Raw genomic sequence first — 22,651 nt, 5'->3', positions numbered from 1 at the left:
ATAAATAAAATACAATGTTGATGGAAGCATGCAAAAATATAAAGCAAGACTTGTCGCAAAAAGGTATGCTCAAATATATGGGGTAAAATTTTTAGAAACTTTTTTTTCTATTGCATGTTTTGAAACTGTTAGAATCATTTTAGCATTTGCTTCTCATACAAAATGGTTAGTTTTTTTAGTTTGATATGAAGTCTGCATTTTTAAATGGTTTTTTAAAGAAGAAGTATATGTTTGCCAACCATAGGGATCTGTTATTAATGGAAAAGAAGAGTGGTTGCCAACCATAGGGATCTGTTATTAATGGAAAAGAAGAGAAGGTATAAGGATTGAAAAAAGGTCTTTATGATCTTAGGCAAGCACCATGAGCTTGGTATGAGAGATTAGATACATACTTAATGCATAATGGTTTTCACAAAAGCGAAAGTGAACCCACTTTATACATAAAGGGAATATGTAATGATATTCTCATAGTATGTGTTTATGTAGGTAACATCATTTATACAAGTTCCTTTAATATTCTCATTGAAAAATTTAAGATAATCATGACGTGTGAATTTGATATGTCAGATCTGGGATTGTTACATTATGTTCTTGAACTTCAGATTCATTAGACTAACAATGGAATTTTTATTTCTCAAGAAAACTATGTTTTTAACATACTTCAGAAATTTAATGTGTTATTATGCAAATTATGTTTCACTCTCATGAGAAGTTAACGATAAATGATGGTACTGTGAAAGCTGATGAGAAGTTATACGGAAGTCCAGTTGGAAATTAATGTACCTCACATAGACACGCCCAGATATTGTGTACCCAGTTAGTCTGATTTCAAGGTTTTTGTATTGTCCATCAATACATCATTTTGGAGCAGCAAAACAGATCCTTTGTTACATCTGATCAACATTGAACTATAGGATTTGGTATCGATCTAATTCCAATTTTAAGTTAATTGGCTTTTTTGACAGCTTCTGGGCTGGTTTTGTTGATGACAGAAAAAGCACAAGTGAATATGCTTTTATTCTTGGATCGGGGGCTTTGTAGTAGATGTCTAAAATGTAAACAACTATAACTCTATCATCTTCTGAAGCGAAGTATATTGCAGCCACCACATCTGCATGTCAAGGTATTTGGATTCGAAAAATTTTGAGGGACTTGCACAAAAACAAGATGAGGTGACTGAACTTTTTTGTGATAATCATGCAACAATCATCATGACAAATAATCCGGTATCCCACAGAAGAGCTAAACACATTTGTGTCATCACTTTGTATGTGAAGCTGTTATTGATGGAATGATAATAATGAAATATTGATCCACAAATGATCAAGTTGCAGACAGATTTATGAAAGCACTCAACCATTCAAAGTTCGTAAAATTCAGGTAATCTCTTGGAGTATCAAGTTTTGCATCAAATAAGAGTGTTAAAATATGATGCAAACAATTTTAGTAAATATGTGGATAATTGTAGTTTTTGTTTTAATGTCATAGTGTTATGGCATAGTGAATTAAGAGTTTAATGTCAATAGTTATGACATAATAAATTGTGGTAATGGGGAGGTTTTTTATTTTTTAATATCTTTTAATATCATGTTTGTAATGACCATTAGTGTGGAGGTTTATGAGTTATAAGTTGAGTGTCTTGAGGTAGCCTACAAATAGGTGCATTGGTTTGTGCCATTTGTATCAAGTGTAAAGTGTGCCGAGGTAGCCTTATCGGAGTCGTGAGTTGTATGAGTGCTCTCTTTTGTTCCTTTATTGTTTATTACCAACAAAAGAAGCATGAGTCGACTGTATGAATAATGAGAAGGCATAAATCCATCACCTAAATTATATTTCACACTATGATTATCAAGTTTTATCTACTTGGTTGGCTCCGACAATTCATACTTGAAATCCTAGATACAGAAAAACAAAGGGAAGCAAATCTGTAGCCAAGTACCTGGACACCATCCCAATCAAATAGAAGCCAGCCATGAAGATCAACACAAGATGGAGAATTAAGTTAAGTGGAAAATGGGATAAAAATTGGGGCATAACATAACTAAGAAGGAGACCTGTGTTTGCACTCCCAGCAGTTTTTTGCTTGAATGAGAAAACATGTAACCTATATACTTCACGTGCACACATCCTTTACCAGCTGACCTTTCTTGTAGGTTGGCAACGCCTGCACCATGTTGATCATCAATAAGCAGTAGACAAATTCATACATTCTCGACAATTTTTACTCTTTTCCTTTTAGTCATCTGATGCATGGTGTTACCGCTAGTACCACCAACACATATTTGGTGTTATTTACTGACCCTAGATTTCTTACAAGTTTGAAAGACTTCCTAGTTTTCTTTAATTGTTCTTTGATCCAAGAAGCATACGCTTACAAAGTAACTATAGAAGCAAAGATAACAGACATGAGAGATCACAAGTGTTTATAGCAATGACATGAGAGATCACAAATAAATAAATAAAAATAACATTAAAATTAATAGAAATTAATATAATGGTAAAGAAAAAATGACCTTATATTTATAGCAATATCACAAGTATACGTTCAAACATCTAAAATGCACAGTGAGAAAACAAAGATAAAATAATGTGAAAAATGAGATAATCTATTCTGTACCCTTGATTCAGGAAAAAACTAAAACAGAAAAAAAAAAGATCGTCATTAGGTAATTAGTTGTATTTTATATTACACTGCTGGTATTAAATCATACAAACATTTTGGTAGGCCAAGCCTATACAAAGAGTAGAGAAACGGGGTATGGGCTCGCACTCGGCTTCAAAAATAACAGAAATGAGAGATCTTATAGCGAACCAGACATGAAGAACCTAAAGCAAAGCATGGTATTCTGCTATTTGACAACTTGCTAAATGATTTACTGATCTATGACTTTCGATTGATGTGTTTGCAGTGACATACTGCAGTTGTGTTCATAGGTTACAGCCCTGAGTTTCCTGAAGTTGGTGACAGGTTCTCAGAGGAAGGGCACTACACAATTATTTGGTCCAATCCTGGATCGTCTTGAATAACAAGATTCTGGCATTCTAGATCTGGTAGTGAGGCATCATGGTCAAGATACTGAGTTAATTGCCGCATGTTTGGCCTTGATTCAGGTGCAGCCTGTGAACAGAGAACGCCAAGCTTCAGCACAAGCTCTGCTTCCTCCACCACATAGCTATTCCCAAGCCTTTTGTCCATGGCGTCCAGTATACGTCCATCCTTCCACAAAGAGTGGACTAACTCCACTAGAACCATCTCTTCACAATGTCTCTCCAGCTCAATAGGCCTCCTTCTGTAGGCCACCTCTAGGAGCAAAGCACCATAAGAGTAGACATTGGCACTCGTGCTGGACTTCCAGGTGCGGGAGAACTCCGACGCCATGTACCCAAAACTCCCAACGATTTGGATTGTCTTGGGGTTGGCCCCATGCTCATAGAGTCTGGAAAGGCCAAAATCACCCAACCTGCCATTTAGATCACCATCTAACAGCACGTTGCTTGCTTTAACATCTCTGTGCACAACCACTTGCTCCCACTCTTCATGAAGATACAGCAGGCCGGAAGCAATTCCCTTTAGAATCTTGAACCTCTGTTCCCAACTAAGGCTTCTACCTTTCACATCAAAAGAAAATTGTCTATACTCCCATATGGCATGAATTCATAAGCCAAGAGCAGGTCATCGCCTCGTCTACACCAACCATGCAATTGGACCATGATCCTGTGCCTCATCCTCCCCAGGCTTGATATTTCTGCCACAAACTCCCTCACCCCTTGCTTTGAACCATGCGATACTCTCTTAACTGCAACCTCGATTCTGCTCCTGGAAAGCACACCTTTGTAGACACTGCCAAACCCTCCTTTCCCCAACTCCTCCTTGAAACCTTTGGTTGCGCCGTAGAGTTCTCTGTGTTAGAAATCAAAATGAAAAAGTAATTAAAGGGACATGAATTTTTAAAGTGGTTCAGCCAATATGCCTACGTCCACTGCTTTATTATTTCTTGCTTGCATTCCTTTGGTGGAGAGGCGCCTTTATATAGAGAAGTTACATAAGGGGTCTCTAATTCCCAAGAGACAACATTTCATCTTTCAACAGACATGACTTTTCATCTTTCAACAGACATGACTTTTTGTCTCTCAAAAGACATGTCTTTTCATCTCCCAAGAGACATGGCTTTTCATCTCTAACATACATGACTTTTCATCCCTTAAGAGACATGACTTTTCATCTCCTAAGTAATTCACCTTGAGAGCCTTCTTGGTACTTCTGTTAACATCCCCCCACAAGCTCAATGCTCCAGCAATAAGATTGAGCTTGTTAATTATTTGATAATGGTGCTGCTTACTAAGTGGCTTATTTAAAAGATCAGCAACCTGATCTTTAGAAGAGATGTATTGAATTTTCAAATCTCCTTTGGCCAATTTTTCTAGAAAAAAATGAAGGTCAATCTCTATGTGTTTGCTGCGGCTATGATACACAGGGTAAGCTGCAAGATAGGCTGTGCCAATGTTGTTGCACAATAATATGGGAGGTTGTGATTGAACAACACAAAGTTCTTTTAATAAAAATTGTAAACACATGATTTCAGCAGTGGTATTGGCAATAGATCGATACTCAGCCTCAGTGTTAGAACAAGAGACAACTGATTGCTTTTTAGCACTCCATATAACTAGATTGGATCCAATAAACACTACATGTCCACCTATAAGCCGCCTATCATCAAGACATCCTGCCCAATCTGTATCACTGTAAGCATTAATATTAAGAACTGAACTAGGAATAATAACAAGACCATAATCAATAGTGTGTTTCAAATATCTTAGACTTCTCTTTACGGCATCCCAATGGGCATCAGTAGGATGATACGTATATTGACAAACCTTGTTGACAACATAAGAGATGTCTGGGCGAGTTGTAGTAGAATATTGAAGAGCACCAACAATGCTGCGATAAATAGTTGGATCATAAAAATTTGATCCAGTTTGAGCAGATAAAGCAGGGGAGCATGCAATGGGAGTTGAAACTCCCTTAGCTCCAAACATATTTGTTCTTTTGAGAAGCTTAAATGTATATTTCCTTTGAGACAATATTAGCTTATTGTCAATTCGTTTTGCTTCTATGCCAAAAAAGAAATTAAGCTCACCCAAATCTTTAATGGCAAACTCACTTTTGAATTGACAAATAATTTTATGAATATATTCAGGTGAGCTTCCTGTTATGATCATGTCATCCACGTATACCAAAACATATAGAAGTATTTCTCTTTTTTTCAAAATAAAAAGAGATGATCTGTTTGAGCCCCTTTAAAACTAAGATTTTGGAAGAATAGACTAAGACGGGCAAACCATGCCCTAGGAGCCTATTTTAAACCATGTAAAGCACGTTCAAGCTTGCATACATGATTTGGGAAAGAATGATTTTGAAATCTGGGTGGTTAAACCATATAAACTTCTTCTATAATATATCCATATAGAAATGCATTTTGAATATCCAGCTGATGTATTTTCCATTTGTGACTAATAGAAATAGTCAATACTGTCTGAATTGTAGTATGCTTTACAATAGGGCTGAAGGTTTCAGTCTAGTCAATTCCTTCTTTTTACTGTACCCCTTGGCGACGAGTCTATCTTTGTATCTTTCCAACGATCCATCTACCTTTCGCTTGATTTTGAACACCCATTTACGTCCTACAATGTATTTGGCTTCTTTCTTTGGAACAAGTTTCCAAGTATTGTTTCGAATGAGAGCATTATATTCTTCTTGCATGGCCTTCCTCCAATTTTCATCTTCATATGCTTCCTTGAAATTTGGGGGTTCTTTGTCTTCAAGAAGAGTAGAGACAAAAGCTTTTGAAAGATAGTGTTTGCTAGAAAAATATGTATGGAACTCATTGTATTTAGGATTAGGCTTGAAGGTTCTCACTTGAGATCTAGTAGTCATAGGATGGACTCGTTCTTGATTTAGTTCATTTTCATTGGATTGGGTTGACTCCTCATTTCCAAGAGTTTTATGTTGATATTCACTATTTGTTTCAAACTGAAGTAAGGGTTTCCCTGATATTGTGGAGGTATTAGATGATGATATTGTAGGGTTAGAGAACTGATATTGAGGGAAGGTTAAAATGATAGCTTGGTTTTGACTTTCTAGATCTTGAGTTCTAGTCTCTTGAGTATCAATAAAAGGAAATTTTCTCTCATTAAATTAGAAATGCCATGAAATATAGATTTTAATGGTTCGTACACCCAAACAATAATATCCTTTATGTTGAGGAGCATAGCCCAAGAAAACACATCTTTCAGATGATAATCTAATTTATTTTTCTGATAAGCTCTTAAACAAGGAGAACATTCACATCCAAAGATCTTGAGGAAACCATAATCAAGTTTCTCTTTGAACAATTTTTCCAAAGGAGAAGCAAAATCAAGAACCTTCGTTGGCATTCGGTTAATCAAATAAACAGCAGTACAAAAAGTATAGGACCAAAAGTTCTTGGGAATATTACCTTCTGCCATTAGAGATAAACTTGTTTCAACAATATGTTTATGTCTCCTTTCAGCTGCTCTATTTTGTTCAGGGGTATGAGGACATGATATTCTATGTCCAATCTTATTATCAACAAGGTATGATTGAAGCCCTTGAAATTCTCCTCCCCAATCTGAGTGAAAATATTTTATCTTGTGTCCAGTGAGATTTTCAGAAAGTTCCTTGAAAGCTTTGAAATCATGAATAACGTCTGATTTTTTCCTCATCAAATAAATCTAAGTATACCATGAGAAGGCATCCATAAAAATCACATAGTACTTAAAACCATTCACACTCTCCACCAGAGCTGGACCCCATACATCAACATAAATGAGTTCAAGCGGACGTTTCACCTTATTTGAAATAGCATTAGATGGAAGTTTATGACTATTAGTTTTTTGACAAACTTCACCCAAATAATTCAAATAATCATCATAATAAGACAAATCACACTTGTTCAAAACCTTCTTAACAATGGAAAATGAAGGGTGACCAAGTCTTTTGTGCCATTGCCCAATAGTCTGCCTATCTCCAAGTTGCGCTTCCTTTTTCCTGCTATTAAGGCCATTGCCCAATAGTCTGCTTGTCTCCAAGTTGCGCTTCCTTTTTCCTGCTATTAAGGTCTATCTTATATAGCCCATCACTACTAGTTCCTTGATGAAGAATTTTCCCTATTCCCTGCTGCTTAACATAGCACATATTAGGATGAAACTCAAAATAGACTCCATTATCTTTAGAAAAACGTTGTACATATAACAAGTTTCTTGTTATTTTGGGCACATGAAAGAGATCATTTAAAACTAAACTTTGAGATGTCTTTGAATAAACAATATAAAAAATTCTTAAACCTGATCCATCTTTGATTTTTACTGCATCTCCACCTTTGTATGTGGCATGAATAGATAAGTTATTGATATCATTGGTGATGTGATGAATTGCACCGAAGTCAGGATACGAATTGTCATCCCCAATGTCTTGATTCAGAGTGCTAGAAGAAACTGCATGATATGCTGGAGAAGTCGTTGTCTTCTTTTCTTTAAGCAAGTTAGTATATGACCAACAAAACTTTGCAATATGACCAACTTTGCCACATATTTGACACACAAGATGATCACCTTTGTATTGCTCACTTTTTCGGACTTCTCCTCTATGCTGACAGTTGTTTCTACCACGACCACTATAGTTGGTTTGCTTATTGTAAAGTTCTTTTGAGACATTATTCACAGTAGGCATAATAGATTCAAAAGTTTGATAATCATCTTCTTTTAAGTTGGCTTCTTGTATGAGAAGAAGCGCATGAAGTTCATTCAAAGAGATAAAGTCCTTTCGAGTTTTCGTACTGACTTTGAAAGCAAGATATTCACTTTGCAATCCTCTAAGAATTTGAAGAACAAGATCATCTTCATCAATGGGTTTGGATGCAATGACTAGTTGATGAGCAATAGCTTTTGCTTTGTTTAATTAAAAATCATAAAACTCGACCCCTTTTTCAAATCTTGAAACTGTGATTTTAATTACATTATTCGATGCCCTGGATTGAGCAACATATGACTGCTTAAGAGCACTCCAAACCTCATTGGGTATGTATTGCTTCAGATAGAGAGGACTTAATCCAACTCAAAAGTAACTAATCCTTTCTCAGGCATTCAATATATTCTGAACTAATTTTAGTTGTTCTACATCTACACATTGATGGAGCAGGTTTGCTTCCATCAATATATCCCATAAGATCAAATGAGATCATGATTGAAGTGAATTGAGATTCTCAAATAAGATAATTTTCAGAATTTAACTTGATGGTGAGGAAATGCTGTAAATTGCTTGGGTACTGAAGAGGAGAAGCAAGAAAATTCATACCCGTATCAGAGTTGACTCCTGTATTTGATGATGCTTCTTGATCTTCTATAAGAATGAAAAACAACAACACAAGATGTAATCCTTAGGATCTAGTAGAAGCACTAACAAGGACTAGTGGCTCTAATACCATGTTAGAAATTCAAATAAAAAAGTAATTAAAGGGACATTAATTTTTAAAGTGGTTTAGCCAATAGGCCTATGTCCACTGCTCTATTATTTCTTACTTGCATTCCTTTGGTGGAGAGGCTCCTTTATATAGAGGAGTTACATAAGGGGTCTCTAATTCCCAAAAGACATGACTTTTCAACTTTCAACAGACATGACTTTTCATCTTTCAACAGACATGACTTTTGTCTCTCAAGAAACATGACTTTTCGTCTCTCAAGAAACATGTCTTTTCATCTCCCAAGAGACATGACTTTTCATCTCCCAAGATACCTGACTTTTCATCTCCCAAGTAATTCACTTTGAGAGCCTTCTTGGTATTTTTGTTAACACTCTATAGGGAAGCTTATGTGGGTAGTCCATCTCCCAGCCTTCTATCTTCTCATATGTCAGCTTCCTCTTCCTTTTGGTCAAATAAGAAATGCTAAATGTGACAATCATAAACAATAGAGCCACTAAAGCTACAAAAATGTATAGGTACAGCTTAAAAAACTTCCACAGAGGAGTACAATCCTGAGGAATAGAGGGAAGGTGTGAAAGGTCCAACTCTAGAACTTTTCCATCCATTGCAAAGCTCCATGCCAAAATATAGAACTTGCTTACCAGCTTTTGTGTACCAAAAGAGAATACAACATACATGTGTTCAAGCAGAACAGGGGACAAATCAATGGAACGTGAATTGAGTGTGAAATTAGGCTTGAGTTGGTGTGACAATGGAGCTATGGTGACATTCAGCTGCTTCATCGGCCCATCATATTCTATCCATGCTTGAATGGGCGTCTCGCCGTCTAGGACTCCTGTTCTTTTTTGCGATTCCCTGTATAGTAAGCAGCCGGTTCGGAGGCACTGGAGTTCACACCGTTGATGTCGACACCCACATGGCTTTCATCTATATCATGCAAATTTGTTTGTTGAACTATGTCGAATTCAACTACAAATATTTGATTCCTTGTGTTTCCGTTGTTCCTGATGCTGAAGAGGCCAAATAAGCGACCTCCCATGGCATTGGAGAAGTTGGGGGACGGTGCAACGATGAACGCGAAGCCATGGCCACCTGATTGATGGGCTTTGGAGACGATTGCGAACACAAAATGAGTACTAAATGATTTGGTTCTCTTGGAAGCGATAGGATTCTTAAACTGTAGACTGGCAGTGAAGAATGCATTGCCTTTGATGCCTGGTTCCATGGAATGTTGACCGTTAGTCACTTGAAGAGCCCTAGTCCTGGTAACAGTTGCAGAGCCAGATAGGTTATGGTCTGACTGGCAGAAGCTATTGAAGAGAAAGGTGCCATTGGGTGAAGTTGCAAGTGATCTACCGATATGAGCTAGAATGTAAAGGAAGAACAAGAGGAATCTTGAAAGCTAAAGGGCCATGACTAGGAAGAGGACAGAAAATCACCGGAAGCACGACATATTCGATATTTCAATTCCACCTTTCGGCGTCAATCGACACCCTCTTATGTTCAATGATGAAGGGACAAAGGGACACGTATTTTCCGAAGACCATTTCAATGAGAAGGGCGAAACATATTTCCCTGGAGGTCTTCGGTTGGGCCAACAACTGGAATTTATTGGTGGGTCATTTGAAAAAAGAGTTCCTTTCATGATAGTGTTAGAGGCCCACTTGCGTGTTGGAGGGGAGACGGGGCACCGGGTAGCTCGAGTTGGACTTGACTTAGAAAACTCTGTGCTTTGACTCAAACTGAACTCAAGTCAGTGTTAGGTTTGAGCTTGACTTACTTGCTTAACTTGTTTAACTCAATGTTAGACCTGCGTCGTATGTTTTAACTCGTTTAGTTGCTACTCTTAGTTCTTTATTATATTTGAACATTTATTATGTAGCCAAACCAAACCGAATCCAGTTTAAACTAGTCGAATTCTTACAAGTTAAATTCTTACTTATAGATGAGTCAAGTTTGAATACAATTTTGGTGAGGGAATTCGATTTGAGTTCAAACTATTTGAACTCCTTGTCAGCCCTTGTGAGCCCCAGATCGTGTCTTAATATTATATCGAAGAAATGAATTCCGACCATGCATTTAATGCTCTGTCGCATCAGATGAGATCTTAGCAGCTCGAAGGGCTCAATTTGCTTTTTCACAAGGTCGTCCACCATTGACGGTAATGGCTGAGTGTACACAGCAAGCCCTTTGCGTTTTTGAAAAAATAAAAAGGAATTTTGCAAAGAAGTGGAAGAAAGGGATAGTTGCGTCAGATTTTTTTTTTTTTTGCTAGAATGACATCAATGGTTGATTTGAAATGAAAAGACTTGGTTTGGAATGGAATGAAAAGGAAAAATTCAAGTAAGAGATTCATTTGCTGTATCATATGAGTGGAAATCAAAATGTTGGAATGGAACATTTACGAAAGCGATAACATAATTTTTAAAATTTTTTACAAAGCATTACTAATTTTTGTTATGTAGGTTACATGCACTGGGAAGGAATGCGCTTATAATTACTGTGAAGAAATGAAAACGGTCAAGAAATGTACCCTTGATATGTAGCTCCAAATAACAGCTTTTATTTTACAACCAAAATATTGCCACAAAAATAAAATTGAGAAATTTTCATGGATTTTCTCTCTTTATTATCAAGAAATGAAAATGATTAAGAAATGTACCCTTGATATGTAGCTCTAAGTAACAAACTTTATTCTTCAACCAACATGTTGCCACATAAATAAAATAGAGAAATTTTCAAGGATTTACAGCTTTATAAAGATGCTGCATTGGAGGAAAAATAAGTTTTCCAAAAGTTGATGACAAATTATAAGATCTTTGGGAAATAAAACATTACAACAAGAAGGAAGAGAATGATTTTAGAACCACTTTTTTGTCTCAACTAGAATAAATTCAATGCTGTAATTATTTAATGTAATGAAAATTTTAGTGGATATAGAAAATTAAAAAGTCAAAAAAATATATTTGAAAAAGATTTTGATTAGTAGCAACTAAATCTAACATTAATAAGCCTTGTGCACACATATCGTGTACTTGTTTTCTTTTCTTTGAACGTTTGTGTTCCTTAATTCGTTGTTTATTTTTTGAAAAAACGTACATTTAAATGAAAGAAAAAAACTCACAAACAGTAAAGTAGACGAAGTCTTACCCAGGTCCCGATGTATACATCAATCCAAGTGGGCAGCATAAGGGAAGAGGGCCTTTGACCTATTCATAATATATTTAATTTAAAACAATATTTCTTAATTTTGAGGCTATCAATTTTGTTGAGATCAGTTCTTTCCATTGATTTTGTGTCTTGTAATTAGTGTAGGTATTTTTACCATTTAACTTTTGCTAAGGTGAATTGACCTAAAAAGATCGAAAAGAACCTCCCCCCACCCTCCCCGCCCCCCCCCCTAATTCTCCTTGCTTCTAGGGTCTTGGCTGCATCAAATCTGGGTGGGCCGGGGTGTGGGACACCCTTGAACTTGAGTGTCAGGATCTCACTTCTCACAGCCCAGGAATGTAAAACCCTTGGGAACCAAACAAGCAACATGTCTTCTACACATCTGCCCATGCAACCAATTATGCTATAACAATTGATGCATATAGGATGAGTTAATGCTCAATTTAACAAAGAAAAATTTCCAACTAAGGATATGCCAGGTGGTAGCTAGTTTACCTACTTTTACTCCAAAAAAAGGATCAGGAGACCAAAAAATTTTTCAGGCATCAGGCACTAAGCGAAACACACTGATGAGAAAAGGCAGCTATACCACTTAACCAGTATCAATCTTCACATCTACATAACTATATCTGCATAAAACTCTCCTTCCTTAGAATTCACTACAAAAACAAGCCTATACCGGTGAAAGTAATGCCGATACTGTCACTGCTGTTTGTCGTGTTCGGGTAGCCTATAGCGGTGAATGCATGTCATCGGTAGAGTTGTCAACTATTTCATCACTACAGCTAGCTCCACCAGTGAAAAAGTCACCTTAAAAGCTTAGGTTGCCATTACTCTAGGTTTAGAGGTGATTTATTTCACTGTTTAGAGGTGACCCTGCCATTCTTTGCCTTTTTCGATGCACTTTATCACTAGTATGTCCATTATGAATGAAAAAAAAAACCTGATTCAATAGTAAAATTCTATAAAGGATTTAAATATTGCATACATCTAATGAAATTAACACTACATCAATATTTTTAGGAGGCCACACCAACTCCTATGCTTGTCCTTGTTCCGTACATTAAAATACCTACATATAGTGTTGCTGCAATTCAAATTCTATAAGATGCCATTTGAATGCAAACAGTCATAAGGCTGTAAAAACGGAAGGAATCAAAATTGATATCCATAAAAATAGCATATGAAAAGCAAACATAAATGTATTTCTATACTACCTCAATAGCAGAGTTGATCAGCAATGTGTAAAGTACATAACAATTTCCTAAGCAATATTTTTGAACCTTCATCACCAGTAGCTAACTTTCTTCTCTCCAAATTGATGATTTTGTAACAAATTTACTAATTCAGCCTGTAAAAAAAAGAAGTGAAGGCTGCACGAAAATTTGTCATTAAGAAAAAATGCAGACACCACCTAAAATTTGGTAGATTACATATTTCGTAGCTGAAATTTAAAACATAACCCAACGTAGAATTAGCTGATTACAATCTTAAATGCTCAAGACGATGGCTATGTGGCCAATAGAATGGTGTTCAGTAGATAGGGTGGTAGATGATGGCTCTGAATACAATTTCTTTTGAAATATGTTTAACCCTTTAAAGAAATTAATAATGCTCGAGATGAAGGCTCTATAGCCCATAGAATGGTGGTAGAAGTTCAGTGCATACGGTACTTGTGATCCTTCTTGGGTTTGAGAAACAGAGCAAGAAACCTCTAACAGATGATAGAAAAGCAAACCCTTAGGCACCAATAGGTAGGAATTCATCAATGTAAGACAACAGATTTTCTTTTGAAAAATAAAGTTAATAACACATAATATCTATCTTAAGTGTTCTATGGCAAAAGAGAGTGATGCCAATATTCTTATAAACAGTCCTCTAGATGCCTTTGTGATTCACTGCCAAGTGCCTTAAGAATATAAAGAAATTAACCTTCATCATATGAGGTAGCTTTTCTGCAAATCCAGACAGCAAAAAAAGTTTGTCAATTGGAGTAATCGATTCTTTTATCAATAGTTGAACGTAGGTTGAGTTCTATGGCAACTCAGTTCAAGCCTTCAAGGTTTGAAAGCTACAAGATACAAAAAGGCTCAACAATGATGTTAAAACTAGGAAATGATACATTCTGTTAGGGTTAATACAAACAAAGTAGTGTCAAGTATTTCTATGTTTCCTTCAATACCAACTTTCCTAATTTTTTCTTCTTCCAAATACAGTTTTCATGGAAATCTTGCCAGACATCAACATATTCTTCTCAAGTGAACCAGACTCAGACAACACCTTTGGGTCACTTGTAAGTTATCCTTATCAAATGTTCCGTAGTTTCTCAAACCTTTTGGTTTCTGCACAAGCAAAGGCCAATGACAAAGAAAAGTTACCTGAACTTATGCTCTTCCTCTTTCCATCGACTCAGCATCTCAAAGCATTGTGGACAATTTATCAATCCTAGAGCAGCATATGAAATCAATTAGCATGATATGAAAGTTTCACTCTGTTTTGTCTACATATGATGGGGTTTCTTTATAGCTGGTTACAATTTCCCTTTTGAGTTGTCTTAACAATTCTTCATGTGCGACAATGTTTCACTGTCTAATAGTTGTCCATTATACATGTCGAATTATCTTGAGGCCTTTGAAAAGAATGCTTGTTAAATTTAGATAGGTAATTTTGATGTTATTCATGTTGATTCTCAGTCTATAGAATGGTGGTTTTATTTTTTCCAATCATGCTACTAAGACTACCCACTAGTGCATATCGATATCTACTTCCTCATACATATCTTGTTTCATATGCTTATACACCAGGATTGGTAGTCCTTGCATCTGGTTTTGCAAATGACAATGTTTTAAGCTACAATTACTCCAACAATCCTATGGTTGAATGCTTGTTGGTTAGCACCCCTCCTGTCCTTAAGGTGTTGATTGAGTGTGGGGAGTTACACAAAGCAGCAAAATTTCAAATTGGGTTTTGAGAAAATCTTAAGAGAAAGGGACCCGCCCACCGGTACGATGTCCAACCATTCTTGTCATCTTTAGCAGGGGTAATTGGATCAGAGGCTAAGTATTTCCCGGATCATGTGCAAGTCATTTGCACAATCTGATAAGTTTGTGCGTAGATAATTGAAATTGAAATTGAAAGTTCATTTTGAACTTGGTTTTGAACAAGTGATTTCTAAACTTGTTTTTAAGTAAATTGGAACAGAATTTGGACAAATTTTTTGAAAAATTTACTTATTTTGGTAAACTATTTGAAATTCAACTAGTTTGTTTAGGAAATTGGGTAAATTTTAACAAAATTGAAAAGTTGAACAATGCTCAAATTGGAGACCATTTTTTTTATTACAAAAAATGTGTCATCAGATGGCAATGGTATTGAAAATTGACTTGGAATGTGGTTTTGACCCAAGAGTTTAGACCTTTTCTTCATAATTTAGTAATTTTGAATTAAATATTATATAATAAATTGTAAAATTATTTGAAAATTTGAGGTTTTAGAGGTGGAGATCTAGTTATTTGTTGTGAACTCAAGATCACTGCATGATTTTGAATTGAATTAAGATCAACTTGTGATCAAGTTTTTGGGAAAATGGCTAGGTTCATGTAGCAAATGTATTGATTTCAAACAAAAGACAGCTAAGTTTTCTTAGCAAACAGATTAATTTTGAAATCCTTTTTTGCCAAATCACATGATTTGGTATCAGATATGAACATGATTTAAAGTGAATTCTCTTTTTAGGGAAGAGTTAGCTACCAAATAAACTCACTCTTATGATGAAATGTAGTTTCCAAAATGTTAGACAATATATTGTTTTCAAACGTATTTTGGTCAAATTATGATATGATTCTTCTGTCTTCTTTTGAAACTAGGTGAGATTTTCACATTCTTATTACAATATGATTTGGCCACTTTTTTGTATCTTGAAATATAAATACTTAATTTCTTGAGAATGTTCATGTGTGCAATTGATTTTGGTGTGTGGATGCACGATAGAAGAAGATAAACTATATGAGACATTCATTCTTCTCTCTCATAATCTCTCAACATTCATTCAATGTAAATATTTATTTCATAATCCACACATACAAAGATTGATTTTTGGTTGGAATGTAAGACTTTCTCTAAGTGTGCTTGATATATTATTAAGCACAAGAGTTAGGGAGGCAGTCCACAAGCTTGAGACTTGAGATCAAATCATCAAAATTATGAAAATCATGTAAATAATATTGAAATCAACTTTTAAAATATATGGGAGATGTCAATAACATCAACTTTTATTTTAAAATAGCCATAAAATCAGGTTTCATACTGATTTATGTAGCTGAAAATCAGAAATATCAATTTTTAGAGAGCTTGTTCCTTAGAAAATGATGACAAATTATTGAAATTTTGCTTGTCTTTCTATAAGTTAAGCCTTTAGATCAGCACGAGGGATGTTCCTCTTGACGGCATGCTCTCATTCATGTTGGGCATTCACATTGGGCTTAGACATAAAGTTTTGGAAACTTTATTTTCTAAAAGTGAAATTGGTTTTAGATGTTGTTGCTAAAAGATTCATCCATTCTATGGATGATTTCCACACATTTGATATTCTATTTTGGTAAAAATGAAAATTAGGTTTTGAATATAATTTTGGAATACTTTGAGATATTGATTAATCCCATGCAAATCTAGAAATGTATGAATGAAACCAACAGCTTTAAATTTTTTTTTTAGGGTGCTGGTTTGAATGAGATTAAAACTTTCTCTAGTTCTATAGAAAATAGCAAAGTCATAGCTGAATTAACTTTGCAGTAGCTCTAAACTATGACGTTTTAAGCTAAATTTCATGGCATTAAGGTCTGAATTTAGCAACATGCATGCACTTTTACACATGTATTGCTGGAATAGGCAAGGTTTTGAGATAAAGTATTAAATAATCTTGTAGTTTTGAACTACAAATACCAAAATGAAGATTTACTTTCTTTAAACCAGTTTGAAAACAAGTTCTGACCTTATTTTAAAGAGAAAAAATGAGATTCAATAAGATGTTATATATATATATATATATATATATATATACAAAACACACATGTTTTGCCTCTTATAATGAAAAATAAGAAAGAGAACCTCTTAGCACACAAACCATGATGATCCACCACCACCCTTAATCAATTAGATAATGAAATGCACGACTCAAAATAGAGGAAATTAAGAGAATGCTCAAGCAAGTTTCTCTAAGTTTTTTTCCATGTGAGGGTGGATCACATTCATGATATTGCATCCATCCTTAATAGAAGATTAGATTATATATTGCAGAAAATATAAATCACACTCTCACTGTAGAATCCTCTTATGGTGAGGAGTTGAAAATGGGTTTAGGCAAGCTATTTTTGAAAGGAGCGGGGCCTTCGGGCCCTTTTAGAAGATAGATCCATGGGTTTTTTTTTTTATAAAACCTGATTGATACATGAAAAATGCATTAAAATGTACATTGGAACGTAGCACACCTTAACAGTACATTATTCCCAGCCATGAATAAGAACTTAAAATGAAACCCTCCCATAAATATTGAACTTGAAAAGAAATAGAAAGAAGCAAACATGGATGAAGAACAAGCTAGAATCACCCCTACCTTGTGGTTGGCTTTGGTGTTTGGAACTTCTCTTTTCCAGTTCTCTAAATCAAGCAATCCTAAGTAAAAATCAAAGCTTAGATTCAAGTTTAGCAAAGTTAGAAGAAGAAGGTCTTCTTCCTTAAAAAGGGGTACAAAGATGATTTCCTTGTACTAGAAATCCTAAGCAAGAGTCCAATGAAGTACACTAAATTAGCAAGACTAGGAGCAATCAAATGGGAAAATGAGAGAGAGAGAGGTTGGATGATGAAAGAAAATCCCCCTCCTTGGGAGACATTCTTTTGGTGTGACATCTTTGGGCTGGTCCACCCTTGTAAGGTGGCATGGACCAACCAATGGTTGGTCGCCTAGGTGGAAAGATTGTCATCACTACTTGGGTGATTGTGGCTGCCACATCACCCATGTTAATTCCCAAGAAATTTTAGCACTTTTTTTATTTCGATAATGCTCTCACCTAGTCCACATGCATGAGCTAGGTAGGTTTGGTTTAGGTCAAGTCTAACATGACTTTGACCAAACAAAATTGTGATTTTAATTTAAAACTTTGGGTTTAAACATAGTTTCAAATTATAATTAAAACTTTGACGAGAAAAGCTTTCACTTTGACTTTGAACACACACTCTCTCTTGGGTGTGTTCCAGTTTGACTTGGGTCTGCTAGGCTTTGACCTAGAGCCGTATATTTAAATTGCATTGAATTGTAGACTTCCCTTATCTATAAATTCAACAATTCAATTCATTTTTAAATTTATTATGTCAAATTGAATTATAAAAGACATCTTTATCCAAATTTGAGTGAAAATGGGTTTACCTTGGTCAAAACCCTAATTGAGATTGTATGATTGTATATTTGAATCGTATGACTTACAAGTTCAAACACGTAATTGATTTGCTTAAAACCGTAAATTAGGACTTTATCATTTGAGCTTGATTCATAGAGACAATTTTGTCATAAAATTGAATTGATTGGATGGTTTGATCATGGTCAATGTCCAATTCACGCTTTGACTTCAACTAAATCCAATGCAGTTTGATGATTTTGACACTTAGACAACATTCAATTATGTTTTTTGCTAATTCCAATTTGGATTGTGTTTTGACTAAGCTTAGTGAAAGGTATGTAGGGTTTAGTAAAAGAGTATTTGGTCCATGACTAGATTGATTGACAGGTTCAATAGGTTCAAGTTTGATTTAGCCTCCTAGGATTGGCCTCACCATTGGGTGAGACTCAGCCGTGCAGGCTATGTGGGGCCCACACATGGGTCCCAGATGACATTTTTTATATCTTGTTGGATACTATTTTGGATTTGTAATTCATATTTGAATTCATAGTTTGATTTGGATTCAAAATGACAATTGCAAATGGATTTGGGTTGCAAACCTAATTTAGAGACAATATTGTGCACTGGAATGAGATTTGGACTCGTAGTTTTGCATTAGGATTTGTGCTATGAGTTAAATTCAAGATTCAAACCTAATTGAGTTTGGGTTGAAAATTCAATTTGAAATTAAGCATTTTCACAATCATTTGTATTCTTCGTATGTTTTTGGAATTGCCTCCTGAAGTTGAACAAAATATTTCAGGTGTTAACACTGTCCTACGTCAACGGTACAAATTTCTCTATTGATGGTGTACTATTAGATTTCCCTGTTATAGCATTTTCTTAACTCGTTTTCACAGTATTTGCAAAAACTGTTTTTGGAAGTTTTGGTAAAATCAAAAACCTCAATTTAAGGTTGGGAATTCCTTCAGTTGTGCAAATTATTCAATGTTGTAAGATAAATACTGCAATATATGTGTTTTACGTAACTTCTTTACTTATCGTAATTTTCCACCTGGTTATGATGATGATAGTGTTTATTTATTTTATGAATAAGAGACCATTTTTGTTGATTATTTTCCAGATAACATGACATGGGTCTGTGTGCTTTTATCATCTTCTATAAAAATTTGTGAAGAGCCCAGCGTGAATAGTTTGTGGGATAGAAGAGTCGTAAACTTTTGCGGACATAGTTGCTTTACCTACAAGGCTACAAAATGATACCTACACTTGTACAACTTACCATTCATAATATCATTATCCTTTAAAGTAAAACATGGTTAAGATCAAACTGTCAATGAAAAGGAACCTTCACTTCTATTTCATGAAACTTTTGGTGCAAGTTGATCTATTGGCTTCCAGTGAATCTAAAGCTCATCTAAGGAAGAAATGTCTTAATCAATAAACAAAAATATTATTCTTTGAGGTGCTAGGACATGCTTAGGACAAAAAGTTCTCAAGTGCCACTCACCTTGTGTATATATTATGTACATGTGTTTGTGCTTACCTTTTGGTACACATGCCATGGAAAGTCTCAACTCATACTTGTGATGTCGTCTTAGCAAATAGGCATAGTTCTTCTTGGTGTATAATATGTAGTTCCCTTCATAAGCAGTTTCTTATGGTTTTAGATTATTGGTTGAAAGCCTGTTAAGCTCTCCAGCTTCTTCCAGTTTACTAGATTCAGTAGATGGGAGCATAATAAATTTTGCCAAAAGGGCTTAATTATGTAAGTTGTATGAACTTATGAATATAATCTAATACCAGCAGATAATATTTTTTTTGTCATTTTATGATATGCCATGTTGTCTTTGCTGATTTGTCATCTCATTACATGCCTAACATTTCAAACTTGGTGCTTCAGTTTTCTTCAGTGAGGTCTCAAACCATACCTCAGTCCTAGGTGTGCATCAATTTATTATGATAAGACACAAATACACTTTTAACAACAAGCTATATACGATGGAGCTGATATCCTTGATTGCCCAGTTCAAATGACAAAAGATGGATTTCCGTTATGGTTAAGCAATATGGATCTTTTGGCTAGCACAGGAGCTTCTACATCAAATTTTGTTTCTCTTTTGAAAACCATTCTAGAGATTCAGCAACAAGAAATCTTTGCCTTCGTCCTAACATGGGAGGAAATTCAAACCTTAAGACATAAGTAATAGCTTGTTGATAATGTTTAATTTCAAGAGTTATTACATAACTACAAGAAATGGTAATAGTAAGCAATCACCATTGAACCACTTTCTTTCCATTGCATATGGGACTGGACAAACACACACACACACACAAAGGCTTGCACACACCAAATAGGAAGCTTTCCAATTCAAACAATTTTTTCCAACAAAAATGAACGAAGGTTAAGGATAAAGATAATAGAGGGAACATACCATCCTAATTCTATACACTATGTAGTAATATTGGCATCTTTCTTATATTGGCTCTGCTACTATATACACATCATTACAGAAGAATGTATGGATATAGTTGTCGACTAGATAAATATTTGAAACGAAAAATGATAGAAAGAGACACTATGAGGATCAACCCATGTCATATAGCATAACATGACTTTAACTAAACAATGGCATTGACTTGAACCAAAGATTTCATAGGAGAAAAGAAAAGATTATATGGTAACATTATAAGCGAAAGATAAAAACTAGATAACATTATATACATAGAGATCTACGGAGTGAGTTTTTTTTTTTTTAGTATAGCCAAGAATAGTTGTTACCTTTTGTAAGGGCTGAATTTTTTTTTTTTTGCATCCTGCAGCGAAACACATGCATACAAAAAAAAAAGAGAAACAAGTTTTAAGGAACAAAAATGGTTAGCTAGAGAACATCATGCTTACCTCATCTCCAAGATTTTTGTCAAGATGAAGATGCAATGCCAAATTAAAATATGCCTTCTTAATCCCTTAATGTGATACAGTTTTTTCAACACCTAGAATCTATGTACATAAAATATAAACAGTATGACATTGTCATTATATTTGAGAGATGAAACAGGAAGAATACCACATTTTACACTAAAGTAGACAAGACATTCTTATCCTAAAGAATGAACATTATTTAAATAGGGAAGGTCACACTCCTGCATTTTTCCATTTGCATCACATTGGATCCAAAAGTCAGAACTTGCAACAGTTAAGATGGTTACTTTTAGAAGAGAGATGTGAACTTCCATACCAGTCTGTTAGAGATATACCAAGAAAAAACCATCATATATCAGGAAAGTTTACCTCATACAATTCAAAGGAAAACCATGTTTACACAGAGGACCTTGTTGGTGTCCATACCTTGTTTACACAGAACAGTTCTGTGGGCATTAAAAAAAATTGCAAGCTGAAGCATTATGAAGTACTGATATATATATATATATATATATATATATGGCATGTGACATACCTCAAGTCTTGAAAACTTCTCTGGTCAGGAAAGAACTGAGGGTTGTGGTGTATGATTCTAAATAAGGACGGTAGCTTCTAGCCTTTGGGTATGAGGTATCCTGTTGATGCATACTAAACAAGTTGAGCATTTTCCTTGGTGTTTTTATTATGATTTCAATCATTTTTGAAAAATATGTACAGTGATCAGACCTTTGCACTCCACATCTACTACTGCTTCCTTGTAGTGTCTCCATAAACACCAGTAGTCATCCATTTTTTTCAAAATCATGCCAATTTATCATTGTGCCATGACCTTTATACTTATATTACAGCCACAAAAAGGAAAAAACCAAGATAATAAAACTTTTAACAACTATCAGCTTTTGCCTTAAATAGAAAAAAATGAAATAAAGACATGCTCTAGAAGACCTAGTGGCTGATGGCAGTCAATTACTCCTTTTATGGTTTTAAAGAGGCATTCCTAATCAGCCTCATGGGTAATTCTGAGTGCTAGAGGCCCATGAAGCCTTATATGGATCCTTAGACTACAGACACTAATAAAAAGAAACTGAATGACATAATCAACAAGAGTAGATAACCTTAGGAATCGTTGGACAAACACAAAAAAGGTAAATTGCACTCACCTTCAACACTTATGAGATGGATGCGAAATAGCTTATCCTTCAACTTGCCATCAACAAAAACTAGTTGTGCCAACACAATAATTATTATTATTGACGTTCATATATAGTAGGAAAGACTGTGAAAAACATCAAAATTACTCAATCCATATAAAAAAAACCATAAATTTGATTTAACAAATAGAGATTAAAACTAGTGCAGGAATGAAAAAGGAAAAAGAGAAGGGCATTACTAAGATGATTGATGCAAAATGTTAGTGTTTTTTTACTGCTGGCTGACCAGCGGGATCCTCCCACTTTCCTTGTGCTTTGGATCTTCACGTTCTACATACCCCTCTCTTTCCATTGATTTCCTTTCTTATAGAATCGACAAAGTTTCACCTTCTGGAAAGAACAACCACATGTGATCATTCTTATAGTGGATTCAATTTCATCAAACCAAATGTCTGCTTGTAAGAGAAAAAAACAATGCTTCCATAGTAATACCACTTCTACTATCCTTTTCAA

General features: G+C 35.1%; 1 pseudogene; it reads right to left on the bottom strand.

Annotated features, from left to right (window-relative positions):
* Positions 1 to 2,986: 2,986 nt before the first annotated feature.
* LOC116257135 (L-type lectin-domain containing receptor kinase IV.2-like) lies at positions 2,987 to 9,283 on the bottom strand (annotated as a pseudogene).
* Positions 9,284 to 22,651: the final 13,368 nt, after the last annotated feature.

Source organism: Nymphaea colorata, chromosome 7, assembly GCF_008831285.2.
Source record: "Nymphaea colorata isolate Beijing-Zhang1983 chromosome 7, ASM883128v2, whole genome shotgun sequence".
Taxonomy (NCBI): domain Eukaryota; kingdom Viridiplantae; phylum Streptophyta; class Magnoliopsida; order Nymphaeales; family Nymphaeaceae; genus Nymphaea; species Nymphaea colorata.
Note: the sequence above shows the minus strand (reverse complement) of the source record. Positions and strands in the feature narration are given on the sequence as shown.